The sequence below is a fragment of the Babylonia areolata genome, chromosome 1 (genome assembly GCF_041734735.1).
Source record: "Babylonia areolata isolate BAREFJ2019XMU chromosome 1, ASM4173473v1, whole genome shotgun sequence".
NCBI classification, from domain to species: Eukaryota; Metazoa; Mollusca; class Gastropoda; order Neogastropoda; family Buccinidae; genus Babylonia; species Babylonia areolata.
The window spans coordinates 1,101,517-1,117,155 of record NC_134876.1 but is presented as its reverse complement, the minus strand read 5'-3'; the positions used below and the strand labels follow the sequence as shown (position 1 = coordinate 1,117,155).

The window sequence follows — 15,639 nt, the reverse complement described above, 5'->3', positions numbered from 1 at the left end:
CGTGTGGTTTGTTTCATACACAGGGATGAACCAGGTAACCAAATCACAAGCGTGTGGTTTGTTTCATACACAGGGATGAACCAGGTAACCAAATCACAAGCGTGTAGTTTGTTTCATACACAGGGATGAACCAGGTAACCAAATCACAAGCGTGTGGTTTGTTTCATACACAGGGATGAACCAGGTAACCAAATCACAAGCGTGTAGTTTGTTTCATACACAGGGATGAACCAGGTAACCAAATCACAAGCGTGTGGTTTGTTTCATACACAGGTATGAACCAGGTAACCAAATCACAAGCGTGTGGTTTGTTTCATACACAGGTATGAACCAGGTAACCAAATCACAAGCGTGTGGTTTGTTTCATACACAGGTATGAACCAGGTAACCAAATCACAAGCGTGTGGTTTGTTTCATACACAGGTATGAACCAGGTAACCAAATCACAAGCGTGTGGTTTGTTTCATACACAGGTATGAACCAGGTAACCAAATCACAAGCGTGTGGTTTATTTCATACACAGGTATGAACCAGGTAACCAAATCACAAGCGTGTGGTTTGTTTCATACACATGTATGAACCAGGTAACCAAATCACAAGCGTGTGGTTTATTTCATACACAGGTATGAACCAGGTAACCAAATCACAAGCGTGTGGTTTATTTCATACACAGGTATGAACCAGGTATCCAAATCACTAGCGTGTGGTTTATTTCATACACCGGTATGAACCAGGTAACCAAATCTCAAGCGTGTGGTTTGTTTCATACACAGGTATGAACCAGGTAACCAAATCACAAGCGTGTGGTTTATTTCATACACAGGTATGAACCAGGTAACCAAATCACAAGCGTGTGGTTTGTTTCATACACAGGTATGAACCAGGTAACCAAATCACAAGCGTGTGGTTTATTTCATACACAGGTATGAACCAGGTAACCAAATCACAAGCGTGTGGTTTATTTCATACACAGGTATGAACCAGGTAACCAAATCACAAGCGTGTGGTTTGTTTCATACACAGGTATGAATGAACCAGGTAACCAAATCACAAGCGTGTGGTTTGTTTCATACACAGGTATGAACCAGGTAACCAAATCACAAGCGTGTGGTTTGTTTCATACACATGTATGAACCAGGTATCCAAATCACAAGCGTGTGGTTTATTTCATACACAGGTATGAACCAGGTAACCAAATCACAAGCGTGTGGTTTATTTCATACACGGGGATGAACCAGGTAACCAAATCACAAGCGCGTGGTTTATTTCATACAAAGGGATGAACCTGGTATCCAAATCACGAGCGTGTGGTATACACATGCAGGTTTGTTTCACACACAGGGGTGAACCAGGTATCCAAATCACAAGTGTGTGGTACACACATGCAGGTTATTAATCCTGACATCAAAACTTTGCCCTCAGACTGCAAGACAAAAGGCGGACCATCATCAATGCCTGCGCCTCTGTGGCATAAATTGAACTGCTAGTTTGAATTACTTTGCTATTTTTTTTTTCAGAACTGAAGCAGGAAGTATAGTATGCGACATGATAATTATAACATTATGTCTTTATCGTTCAACCTAAAACAAGAAAATTATTTTTGGTCACCTCTGTTGCAGTCAGAAAACAAATCTAAAACATTATACTTTTAAAGAAGCATCATCACACATCACAGGCCGGGTGAAAGTCAGCATAAAGATTAAACAAGTACTGTTTTTGCATAAAGAAAGACCATTTATGCACTAATAGAATTATGTACAGTTTACCAACACACCCACATGCCTGATTGACTGTCATGCTATGGGCACACTCCGTGAAGCAGAGATCGTTGTACGGCTTTTTGAACTGATGTGACACAACTTTCGCCATTAACCCCTCGATGCCGAATCTTGGTGAAATGAAATCAATGTGGGCTGAATCAGAAGTTCAAGAACTACATACTGCTCATTTTCAAGCGAAGAGATCGATTTCTGCTGAACAAAAGCAATGCAGTCCCCAACGGAAGAAGTCCAGATAAAGCTTTGTGATCGGCACCCTGTAAGCTCAATCTGATCTCAGTTGAGCAACAGCCCTTCACTGACGAGCATACTCACACCATGCCGGCTCAACGCTCGGCTTATATCAGAAACTGACAGAAGCTTACAGTTGGGCCAACAGCAAAGTGAGAGCTGTCTGATTAATGCCTTTTCCACTGCAATAGGAAGTCACTGACAGCTTATTTAGTCTTTTGTGAAGGACGGTGACTCTTAACCTGGATGCAAGTTTGCACGGGCTCTTAGTGCTGCAGTCTTGGGGACTAGTTAGCCTTTTGGGAACCATCCCAACGCCGACTGTCCTAAATACTTCATGACTGACAGACAGAGAGTGGTTATGTAACTTGGGCAAGACACTTTTCATCAGTATCAAATTATAGCCCTGATAGTCGGGACAGCATTTGCCTCCTCTGCTGTCTTGACGGTCGTAGTCGGAAACGACTGACTGTCATAAAGGCATTCAATACTGCCACGGGCCGACGAGGAAAAGGATCATTCTTCATACACTGCACCAGTCGTCACATCCCTCCACCTCTGCACTGTTTGGGGACAAGAATACTAAAGCGTGACACCGACACCCAGGTACTGGATCAGCAAAGGCTTGGAAATCAGTTCATCCATATCCGTGAACGTTAGTGATCTTCTAGCTCCCTGTTTTCCTTGCTTTCTTTTTCTTTTCTTTTTTTTCTTTTTTCGTTTTTCTCCACACAAGCTCCCATCTGAAGGCGCGGCCGCTTCATTAGCAAAACTCACAACACTCTTTGGACACAGTGGTTCGTTTTTCTCATCATCTCCCTCATTGAGTGCACGTGTTAAACAGATACACACTGCTTTCCCTTCTCCTTCGATCTCTTTTTCTAAAACACTGATTAGTTCCAGCAAGCGTTTCCTCCCACACGTGTTCCCCTCCCTTCCTCCCTGCCGCCCCTCCCCCCGCCACCCCCCCCTCTCTCTCTCTCTCTCTCTCTCTCTATATATATAATGTGTGTGTGTGTGTGTGTGTGTGTGTGTGTGTGTGTGTGTGTGCCTCTCTCTGTCGGTAGAGTGGAGACCGCACGGGCAGCCATACAACGGAGGGCTGTCTCTCATCATTTTCTTCCTCATTCCCCCCCCCCCCCCCACCAATCCCATGCACAGCTAACAGCCTTTACCTCATTCACCTACGCTGAAAGGGCCGCAGTTCTGATTTGCTCATTTCCTCAATACTATCTTCTTAAACTTTCACATTACAAACTCTTCTGTACTCACTGTCTCCACAAACACCCTCTCACACTTTCTGACGTGTGTCTGTGCGCGTGCACGTGCGTGTGGTGGTGGTGGTGTGTGTGTGTGTGTGTGTGTGTGTGTGTGTGTGACGCAAACATTGCACCTAGGCTGCCTGTGCCCTCAAAACTGTAAGTTTGCTCATGCCAACCCCTCCTACCCCTCTCTGTTTCTCCCCTATATATTTCCTAATATGTTCTTTTCTTTTTTTTTTCTCTGACCACTTGTTAACTTTCTTTAAGATAACAAGGACAAAACAAATTATTTTCCCTTTTTTTATGTGCGTGTGTTTGTTAACATTATAAGGTCAAAACAGACTGTTTCATTTTCGAAACATTATAAGAACAAAACAATCTTATTGTTCTATTTTCGTTTCTCTGAAGTTTAGTTCAAAATCAAATCTGGATAGGTGGATGATAAAGAATTTTTTAAAAGCGAATTCAGCATCTGAAAAAAAACAAACAAACAAACAAAAAAAAACAAAAAAACAATAACGTCATCTCAAGTTTTTAGAAAGATAGAATGAGTAAAAGAAAGAATGAATGAATCTGTTGAAGAAGGACAGTTCAAGCACCAAAACTAAGAACAGAGTATTTCTTACAAAGAAAGAAAGTATATATCAAAAATCTTATGCACAGCAAGCATAACCATAACTTATTGTGTATATACATACAATCCATTAGCATGATTTTTATAATGGAACACATACATAGATAACTGTTCACAATAAACCGATGAACTACTGAAACGAAACATATGAAATAAAGAAGAAAGAAAAAGAAAAGAAGGAAGGAAGAAAAAAGAAAGAATGAAGAAGGAAAGAAAGAAAGAAAAAGAAAGAAAGAAGGAAGAAAGAAAAAAGAAAGCAGAAAGAAGAAGGAAAGAAAGAAAGAAAGACAAGGAATGGAAGGAAGAAAGAAAGATGAAGGGAGAAAGAAGAAGGAAGAAAGAAGGAAAGAAAGAAAGAAGAAAGGAGAAGAAAAGAAAGAAAGAAAGAGAGAAAAAGAAACAATCAACGCTGATTACCTAGTTTTCTCTTTTATCGATTCCTTCTGCGAAATTTCATAACTTATATTCGCAGTCTTACCTTTCCTCGTATACACACACACACACTTATATATATATATATATATATATATATATACGTGAACGAACAGATACATGACTTAATACCAAAGCAATGTATTTAGCTACATGAACGAACAAATACACACCATTAATACCAAGGCAAACATACGTATCTGTTGATCTCTTTGTCTGTTACGGAATAGCAAGTAAATAAACGAACAAACGATAAACGTTCACTCTACTGCCCTCTCTGTTTGTTCCAACAAAGACACCATTAAAACATATGCAGTAATTCCTACAAGAAAGAAGGGCGGGAAAAAAGACAATCCACGTGACTCATTTCCTACGGGTATAGCCAGATAACCAACAACAACAAAAGCAAAATGTTTCTTAACAGGCAGGTAAATATGTAGGCAGACTGAGAAGACGACAGACAGACAGACAAGCAGTGAAACAAGAAAAAAGAAAGAAAAGAAAAGATCTCAGCGCAACAGCTGAGTGGTTAAAGCGTTGGACTTTCAATCTGAGGGTCCCGGGTTCGAATCTCGGTGACGGCGCCTGGTGGGTAAAGGGTGGAGGTTTTTCCGATCTCCCAGGTCAACATATGTGCAGACCTGCTAGTGCCTGAATCCCCTTCGTGTGTATACGTACGCAGAAGATCAAATAAGCACGTTAAAGATCCTGTAATCCATGTCAGCTTTCGGTGGGTCATGGAAACAAGAACATACCCAGCATGCACACCCCCGAAAACGGAGTTTGGCTGCCTAGATGGCGGGGTAAATAAACAAAATGGTCATACACGTAAAATGTTACATGTCTGTCTGAGCGTGTATGTGTACGTGCATGAAATCTGATGGAATGACACAGGAAACGAATGATGAGCGCCCAATGGCAGCCGTCAGTCGGCTCTACCCAGGTAGGCAGCCTATTGTGTACATGACCCCGTGTTTGTAAAGCACTCAGAGCTTGGTCTCCGACCGAGGATAGGCGGTATATAAGTATACATATCAATCAATCAATCTTTAGCACAACTAGCGGACACGTGTGTGTCACACTGCTGCATCTCATAAATGATACGTTTCCCATTAATTAAACACACGTGCTGAATGAAAACCATCAACTCTGCTATGTATCGTGTATGTGCGAGAGAGAGAACTACACATCAGTCCTCCAACAGATGTGCAGGTGACTGATTGGTGGATCGGATGGTGTCGGGTTGGGGCAGATTTGTGTGACGACGCACCTGCAAGTGACACTGTGCTCTTCTCTGCCATAGCTATTAATGCGTCGCGAGCAGGTATTGATGTGTGTGTGTGTGTGTGTGTGTGTGTGTGTGTGTGTGTGTGTGCACGCGCGCGTGCCAATGTGCATGCGCGTGCGTACGTCCGTGCGTGGGTGATCGTGTGTGTATGAGCGCGCGCGCGCGAGTGAACCTTTCTGCGCACGCACTTATCAGCCCGTCGCTTACGGTGTGCGGGAAAATGACAAATTCATACAAAAGAGAAACAAATGAAGAAAATTAGAAAAGTGAAACAAACGAAAGATGAGAAAAATTTATACTGAATAAAACAAAGCAAGATGGAACATGCCACACTGATGACTAAGATTTTCACTGCACTGGTGTGTGTGTGTGTGTGGGGGGGGGGGGGGGGGGTGCGTGCGTGCGTGCGTGTGGCAGTGTGGGAGGTCAGAAGGAGTGCGTGCAAGCGTGCGTGTATGCATGTGTGTGTTTGTGTGTGCGTGCGTGACTGTATACTCCGTCCATGTGCCTAACTGGTGTGTGCCGCCTGCCCGATATTATTTCTACGCATGCCGCTGCATATGACAGAACATCCCGTCGTGTGCCGATCCATATTGTATGAGCACAAACTGATAAAGCTGTCAGCGTGTTTGACGGCTCTTAACTCTTGTGCTGTGTCAACAGCAGGAAATGGATGCTAAACGGCAAAGCCAACATGTGGCAAGCGAAGCAGTGGTAAGCTGGCAACCGTAAAATACGATCCACACCTGAGCGGAGTCACGAGCCATAGCACTCTACCGTTGCAACGAACCAGGTGTTATCAACACAACTGGATAAAAGGTGAGTCACACAGAATATTGATTTTTTTTTTTATATAGTTCTGATGCATCCAGTTGGGTTCGGATCAACAAAACACGAGAGCCACCATTGTTCAGTCTAACTGCATTTATTTCTACCATTTTTACAATCTCGGGATCCGTTAACAAACGAATCGGCTTCAATATGTTTTAGACCTCACATTTTCAGAAGAAAAACAAGAGAGGCAAGGCCTTCAAGACTCACTTGTGATACCCTTTTTAAAAAAAAAATCTAATCGTTAAAATGTGTTCTGTATTTGTTATTATAAAGCTTCGCGTTTAAAAAAAAAAAAAAAGTCCTAACCAGATTCGAACCCCGCGTGTTCGGATGAGAAGAAACTGCCTTATCCATTACACTATCGTGGCTCCTTAACTGACGCTCTAAAATTTAACATTTGAACATACTTTTTTAAAGGGCGATAAATCAATTGCGGTATTCGCAGTGAGAACGCTGTTTAAATCATATTATTCTGGTGTATCTTGGGCATTCAAAAAATCTTTAAGGGCAATATAAAAAATATAAAAAATAAATAAATAAATAAAATAAAATAAAAATCTTTTAATGGCTATCCCCGCAATCACACTGCAACATTCAGCCGTTTTTACTAGATATAGATAGATGTACAAGTTTAGTTACACCCGCCGGGAATGTAGTACGACACGGTCGATTCAATTTCTCTTTTATGTTTATTCTAGTTTTATAGTTTTAAAGTTGATATGAAAATTTAGTATTTTGTTAAACTAATAACATGTAGAGCCAAGTACAAGTACTTCTAAACGTCGTAAGAAGTGAAAAGGACTTCATTTTGAGAAAAGTCAAGACTGGAAATTTTTTCGTTTCATCGTGATCAGTTCCAGGGTATTAACTCGCATGGTTTACAATTTTTAACTGTGAATTCCGACGGATTCTGTGGCTATTTCTATGGCAGTTTGGGGCATAATCCAGTAAGTGATGAGGCGTTCACAAATCTTTATCTGAATAAATATTTAACGGTCTCCTTCTCCAACTTTCCATCACATGTTATCGTGTATTGTCCATTGAATATAGGATTGAACGGGCAGGTCAACAACTCGAAACAAAATGGCGTCGTTCGCGTTCGTGAAGAATATGAGCACGCGTTTTGAATGTGTATAAATATGTGTACGCAATTGATTTTTGCCCATGACCTTCTGGGCTCAGCCAACAGATCTGTAAAGTCCACTCGTCGTATTGATTTTAGTATTTTCCGAAAAAGACCACTTGGGCGAATGAACATAGTGAAAGCCCTGTACACTGAGAGTAAAACACACAAGCTTTTTATGTACTGAATATAATTTCAAAATGTTATGTTTAAGATGAGGAAGATCAGTTTAAAGCAAATTAAGTCCCCTAGCATTAATTACAGAGTAATTTCCCTTTTTTACTATCTGCACCAAAAACGTTTGCAAAATAAATAAAACTTCCATGCTTAACAAAAGAAGTTCCTGTTTGAACAAAAAATGATAATAATGACTGTTCTTGTTGTTGTGTCAGAATATCAGATCAAAGTGCCAAGTTTAGAGAATACAAAAAATACAAATATAACAGTAAATGCAGTTTGCATATAATTCGGCTTTTTTTTTTTTTTTTTTTTTTGTGCCCATCCCAGAGGTGCAATATTGTTTTAAACAAGATGACTGGAAAGAACTGAATTTTTCCTATTTTTATGCCTAATTTGGTGTCAACTGACAAAGTATTTGCAGAGAAAATGTCAATGTTAAAGTTTACCACGGACACACACACACACACACACACACACACACACACACACACACAGACAACCGAACACCGGGTTAAAACGTAGACTCACTTTGTTTACACAAGTGAGTCAAAAACGCAACAGACGAAAACACACTTGAAATGCGTGGTGTGTGTGTGTGTGTGTGTGTGTGTGTGTGTGTGTGTGTGTGTGTGTATGTGTGTGTGTGCGCGCGCGCGTGTGTGTTTCCAAGGCGGATGCCCATATTGATCCAAACCAGGAACTCCAAAGCCATATTATGCAAGTCCACACCATACGACACTGAGGGGCACTTAGACATAATCATTAGACGCGACGGACTACCAAGATCCTCCACTGAGTTAATCTTATTTAGTCTAGATTGCTCCATCCCATCAAATCCTCCTATACCCCCTGCCCGCCAACAACAACAGTAGAAAAAAAAGAAAAAAAAAAGAAAAAATATATATGAGCAAAAATGATAAAACAAAGAACAGAGGCCAGCCGATTTGATCAGCAAAGCCGAATGCCATAAACCTATCTCACACACACACAATAGCTTATCCATCGTCAGCATATTCATCAGGCGACATGAATTCTGCAAGCGTCCTGCCACTGATACCCACAAGGCAAACACAGCACACGTGGAACGGGTTGGTCTCCAAGAGCACCGTCAGGTTATCAGTCACCATCTGGTGTGCCTGACTTCACACACACACACACACACACACACGCACACACACACACACGCGCGCGCGCGCGCGCGCGCACACACATACACACACACACACACAAACACACACACACGCACACATACACACACGAACACACGCACGCACACAAACACACACACACACACACGCGCACACATACACACACACACGCGCGCGCGCACGCACACACACACACATACACCCACACACGCACACACACACAAATACACCCACACACGCACGCACGCACGCACACACACACACATATACCCCCCCCCCACACACACACACACACACACACCACTGATATCGTTATACAAGGCGGTTCCAGTTGGTCTTTGTTTGGTACTGCTGGTGATGAATATCGATGTTTGTGTTGGAGTGAAGTGTTTCAGATGGGGTTTTTCAACTGCCTGTGTGCGTGTACTGTACCTTCGCTACGTGCTGTTATTTCTTCTTTTTTTATACCCAGAACCCGTCTTCTTGAAGCACTGAGCAGATGAATACAAATTACAACACACACACACAGACACAGACACAGACACACACGCAAACTCTTGCACGCATGCACGCACACACACACAGTGACTTACCCCCCCCCCCCCCCCCCCCCCCCCCCCCCACCCACCCCCCCACACACACACACACAGCCCACACCCCCTCCTCCCACATACACAGAGATAAAGACAGAAGAGACAGAGAGAGACAGGTAGGCAAACAGACGGACAGACAGACAAAGAGAAAGAGAGAGAGAGAGAGTAGAGGGCACACTCAACACCAGAGGAAACAGACATGAGGAGAGAAAGACACTGACAAGCCGTACACTGTGTCTGCACGGACCACTGCTCGTATGCCGGTGCAGCAGCCTTCGTACCTTCCTGGTTTTTTGACCCGGGGATCTAATCTGGCTAGGCCAGAAAAATCCCGGAATCTATGTTTCCAACTTGCTGTGAGTGTGTGTGTGAGGGAGGGGGCGGGGGGTGGTCGATTCTGACAAGACACAATTAATCCAGGAATCTCTTGAAGCTAGCCCAGAACGACCAGGTGTAAAAGCTAAGGGTGGGATAGTTTGAGGATTATACACCGGCATCCTTTGGCCCGTACCCACTGTCACCACCACAGCAGACCACAGAAGTCATGGTGCAGTGGTGGCCTTGTGGTAACGTACCCACTGTCACTACACCACAGCAGACCACAGAAGTCATGGTGCGTGGTGGCCTTGTGGTAACGTACCCACTGTCACTACACCACAGCAGACCACAGAAGTCATGGTACGTGGTGGCCTTGTGGTAACGTACCCACTGTCACCACCACAGCAGACCACAGAAGTCATGGTACGTGGTGGCCTTGTGGTAACGTACCCACTGTCACTGCACCACAGCAGACCACAGAAGTCATGGTACGTGGTGGCCTTGTGGTAACGTACCCACTGTCACTGCACCACAGCAGACCACAGAAGTCATGGTACGTGGTGGCCTTGTGGTAACGTACCTGCTGTCACTACACCACAGCAGACCACAGAAGTCATGGTACGTGGTGGCCTTGTGGTAACGTACCTGCTGTCACTACACCACAGCAGACCACAGAAGTCATGGTACGTGGTGGCCTTGTGGTAATGCACCCGACAAAGGCAGCGACGGGCCACGAGTTCGAGTTGTATATATGAACTGGATTTTTTTTTTTTAATTCAGACCTCTACTTATTGACCTTGCGTGGTGGCCTGGTGCCAGTTGCTTGGTTCTAACTTTGTGACACTTACACGTGACTAAATGCCTACGTTGACCGAACCACGCCATTGGTCAGTTCCATACTACACACAGTTAGTAGCGGCTTACGACCATACCAGGCTCTTCCGTCCGAGCAATGCAACTAGCTCTCGGGTGCTAGATTTTTTCGGATGAGACGATAAATTCAGGTCCCATGTGCGTCATGTCCTTAGCGCACGTGAGAGAGCGCACGTGGAAAAGAAAGAAAGAAAACACGGCAACAAAAGTGTAGCGCTGCACTGTGGCGACACGTTCTCTTCGAGAGAGAGAGAGAGAGAGAGAGAAGCCTGAATTTTACACAAAGAAATTTGTCGTGTCAAAAAAAAAAAAAACACAAAAAAAGGAGGAGGAGGAGGAATTTTGTTTAATGTCCCGTCACACATATCGGTGATTGAAGGCATTTTATTAAAGTATTTATATGTACATTTGAGTATTATCGGTGAGAAGGGGTGGGAGATGTGAATGAATGGAGAGTTGGGGGAAACTGGGCAAATGAGGGTGAAATTTGAAAAAAAAAATCTAAATACAATTAGAGGGGAAAACAAAGGGCAATACGTAACAAGACAAAACGTTTCCAGCACAACTTACCTGAGCTGCGAGAAGGAGGGTGGTAATATCCACAACAGGAAACACTCAGTCATCACACAGCTGAGTCACTGTCACCACATCCAGTTAAACACAGCCTCTGAAATTGACAAAATGGACAAAATAAGAATCATACTATTTTTTCTTCTCTTCAAAATACTTGTATGATAGAAACAACGAACAGCAACGACAAGAGCAACAAAACGATTCTACAACAATGATGTCACCATCACAAGAACAACACAACGATTCTACAACAATGATGTCACCATCACAAGAACAACACTAACAACAACAACAATCATCATCATCATCATGGTTTCAGTATCAGCACGGTCTTCATCCATTCCTTTTCCTCTATTTCTTGCTTCAAACGTCAGGAAAATTAATTCTCAGACAATTCTTCTTCTTCGTTCGTGAGCTGCAACTCCCACGTTCACTCGTATGTACACGAGTGGGCTTTTACGTGTATGACCATTTTTATCCCACCGTGTAGGCAGCCATACTCCGTTTTCTGGGGTGTGCATGCTGGGAATGTTCTTGTTTCCATAACCCACCGAACCCTGACATGGATTACAGGATCTTTAACGTGCGTATTTGATCATCTGCTTGCGTATACACACGAAAGAGGGTTCAGGCAGTAGCTGGTCTGCACATATGTTGACCTGGGAGATCGGAAAAATCTCCACCCCTTACCCACCAGGCGCCGTTACCGAGATTCGAACCCGGGATCCTCAGATTGAAAGTCCAACGCTTTAACCAGTGTGTGATTAGTGTGTGAAATTATGCATAACAGAGCATCGACACTGTAATCGAATGTTGCCAAATCAAAAGGTGCTAACACACCGTAGATAACTGATCCCCAATCACTTCATTAAGAAAGACAGAAGGAAACAAGACAGACAGACAGACAGAAACAGAGAGAGACAGAGATTCCAGATTCCAGATGGTTTAATGTTCATAAGTCATCAGGCTCCTAACATTGTCAACAATAACAGAGACACAGAGAGAGAGACAGAGAGAAACTTGAAACTTGAAATGTTTTATTGTCATTGCCTGCAAAAGTCTTTTGACAAGGGGGTAACATTTTCACATCAACAGATTACAATAATCTTTATAATGTAAATTTTAGAAAGACAGAGAGAGAGAGACAGAGACAGAGAGAGAGAGAGAGCAAGCACACACACACACACACACACACACACGCTCCCCTCCTCCCATCCGCCCCACCCCACCCTTTCCAAACCACCCTTCCCACCAAACACACGCCCGCCGAGACCTGTCAATCAAGGCTTTAAACGGGTCCGTCCCGAGAGAAAGAAGATTTTGAGGAGAAACCTGAGATAGGCAGCAAGCATGGCGTGACACAGACTAATGGCCACGTACCTAAAGACCCGCTGAGTCAGAACGCTCAGCTCTGTAGTGACCCATAGCCAGTCCAACCACACCATTTTCTGTATATCGATCCTCACCCGACAATAAGACCGAATAAATACTTTATAAAACACGTTGAAAGTAAACACAAATAGCTATGCACACAACCTAACTGGTACAACAAAACCGAATTTTTTTGTTTAAAACATAAGTTATCAGGATTCAACTAATACCCCCACATCCTACTGCCCGGAAAACATATAGAAAGCAAAATGTCAATGTGCTCGTCCAGGGTTAATTAAGGCTTGGGGTCCAATAGACTTTTACGGTCATCGACGCGGTGAATTCACATCCACTGCGTCTAGAGGTCGGCAAGGGAAGGCGGTGAATTCACACCCACTGTGTCTAGAGGTCGGCAAGGGAAGGCGGTGAATTCACACCCACTGTGTCTAGAGGTCGGCAAGGGAAGGCGGTGAATTCACACCCACTGTGTCTAGAGGTCGGCAAGGGAAGGCAGTGAATTCACACCCACTGTGTCTAGAGGTCGGCAAGGGAAGGCAGTGAATTCACATCCACTGTGTCAAGAAGTCGGCAAGGGAAGGCAGTGAATTCACATCCACTGTGTCAAGAAGTCGGCAAGGGAAGGCAGTGAATTCACAACCACTGTGTCAAGAAGTCGGCAAGGGAAGGCAGTTCTTCTTCTTCTTCCTCGTTCGCCTCCCGTTAGATGAGCAGCCCGGTGTCTTCCTCCCGTTAGATGAGCAGCCCGGTGTCCTCGATGAAGGCTGTCGTCCATCGCAGCTCCTCCAGGGTGCCGTACAACTTGGCTTCCACTGCTGTCGGTGTTGGCCGGTACTTCCTCCTGGATGCTGCATGCGTCGTACAGTCTTGAAGGATGTGGTGAATTCACATCCACTGTGTCTAGAATTCATACTTCATATTCCGGCAGATCTGGAAGACTTTCACAGAGCAGTAGAATATATAATACACACAGTTCGTGGATTTTAACCCGTCTTAAATCCTCATATCAACAGAATACTTTCGATCCTTCATGAAACATGGAACAACAGTCTAAATCCCCCTGAAACCTAAACAGCAAACTTTTAATGTGTTGGAAATTGAAATGGAGCACAGCTCTGGATTATGACCACCCCTGCAATATAAAGCATCGGAACGTGTGTGTGTGTGTGTGTGTGTGTGTGTGTGTGTGTGTGTGTGTAGGAATTTTGTTTAATGTCCCGTCACACATATCGGTGATTGAAGACATTTTGTTAAAGCATTTATGAATACATTTGAGTATTATCGGTTAGAAGGGGTGGGAGATGTGAATGAATGGAGGGTTGGGGGAAAATGGGCAAATAAGGGTGAAATGAGGGTGAAATTTGAAAAAAAAAATCTAAATACAATTACAGGAAATTACTTAAAGGACTTCGTAAAAGAGAAGTCGTTAAACTGACAAGCGAAACAACTGATAATGAATGCAAAAAGTAAAAAAATCAACGTTCTCAGTCACATGTGAAGACACACTTTCGTGTACATAAGGCTTCATCAAGCTACAGTCAAAAATGATATGCTTAATTGTCAGGTTACTAAAGCATATACACTTGACATTAGAACAATACTTGGTCCGTAATGAATCTGATAATAGTCTGAGAGCTAAACTCAGAATTGGTCTGGGAATCGGACCAAAGTCTGAGAGAGTTAACTGACGAGGTTTTAAACTTGAATTCAAGCACCTATAAAAGTCTCTTTCTAGTATATTGCTTATTTCCTTGTATGACAATGGGCAATATACTTTTATACTATCTATATGCTTCTTTGCTCCCCTTTTTGCTGCCCTGTCTGCTTGGTCGTTATAAAGGAATCCAGTGTGGGATGGTATCCAACAAAAATCAACATTTGTACCCTTCACAAATAGGGAGTGCAATAAATACCTAATTTCAAACAATAAATCTTCTCTTTGATTATTCTCAAAAAGGAGCAATTTTAAAAAAAAAACAGATTGAGAATAACACAAAATAGGATATTACTTACTATGATTGGTATATCAACAAGATGATTTAAAGCCATAAGGATGGCCACCAATTCAGCTGTAAAAGTTGAATGTACCTTACCTAAATAATATGATTTTTCTGTTTTTAGGTCAGGAATGACAAAAGCGCGCGCGCGCGCGCGTGTGTTTGTGTGTGTGTGTGTGTGTGTGTGTGTGTGTTGGGGGTGGGATGGGGGTATATATCATATCTAAAAAAATACAAGAAACAGACAACTGGAATACAAATTGGGGTATAATCACCTGGACGACCCAACCGGCAAGTACAAGTAATCAAGTGAACGACGGTGTGGGCAATACATCTTCTTTGCTACAAACAGCACACGCCCCCCCACCCCCCACCCCAACCCCCACCCGCCCATTACCACCCCCATCAACTCCCCCCACCCCGCACCCACCAACACACGCACCCCTTCCCACCACCCTCAGCTCTTGAGCAATTTGAGTTAGCCATCCACTCAAAAGAAAAAACCACGCCGCCAGAGCCGCCCTGAAACCGACGATTTACACGTAGACAGCTGCCTTTCTGTTCTGCCCTGTTTCTGAGGCAGTTGTGTGTGTGATTAATCTTTGAGACCGTTTCCGTGACGAAAGGTGGTGTGTGTGTGGAATCGATCTGGCGGGCGTCAGTGTTCTTTGCATGAAAGGGTTTCCTGGCGTGGTGGTGGTATGAGTATTCTCGTTGCTGGCACGTTCGTGTACACTTTGTCAATCAGCGTTCATGCGTGCTTGTGTGTGCGGTGCGCATGTGTGAGTGAGTGAGTGAGTGAGTGAGTGTGTGTGTGTGTGTGTGTGTGTGTGTGTGTGTGTGTGTGAGCGCGCAGAACGCGAGCACGCTTGTGGTATGTGTACGTTCGAGCGGCCATGCGCATTTGCGCACACATTTTGACACTCACTTGCAGTCATTAATTTTCGTGGACAGACGTTATATTGGAGAACGAATGGTCATATCCG

The 15,639-nt window shown here is 43.5% G+C and overlaps 1 protein-coding gene across 1 annotated transcript in view; it reads right to left on the bottom strand.

Annotated features, from left to right (window-relative positions):
* The window catches only part of LOC143290792 (uncharacterized), an 82,432-nt gene that overhangs the window by 55,022 nt on the left and 11,771 nt on the right, over positions 1 to 15,639 (bottom strand). The window contains exon 2 of the mRNA XM_076600309.1: positions 11,265 to 11,361. The gene's annotated coding sequence lies outside the window, so the exon portion shown is untranslated. The remainder of the gene's footprint in view (positions 1 to 11,264; positions 11,362 to 15,639) is intronic.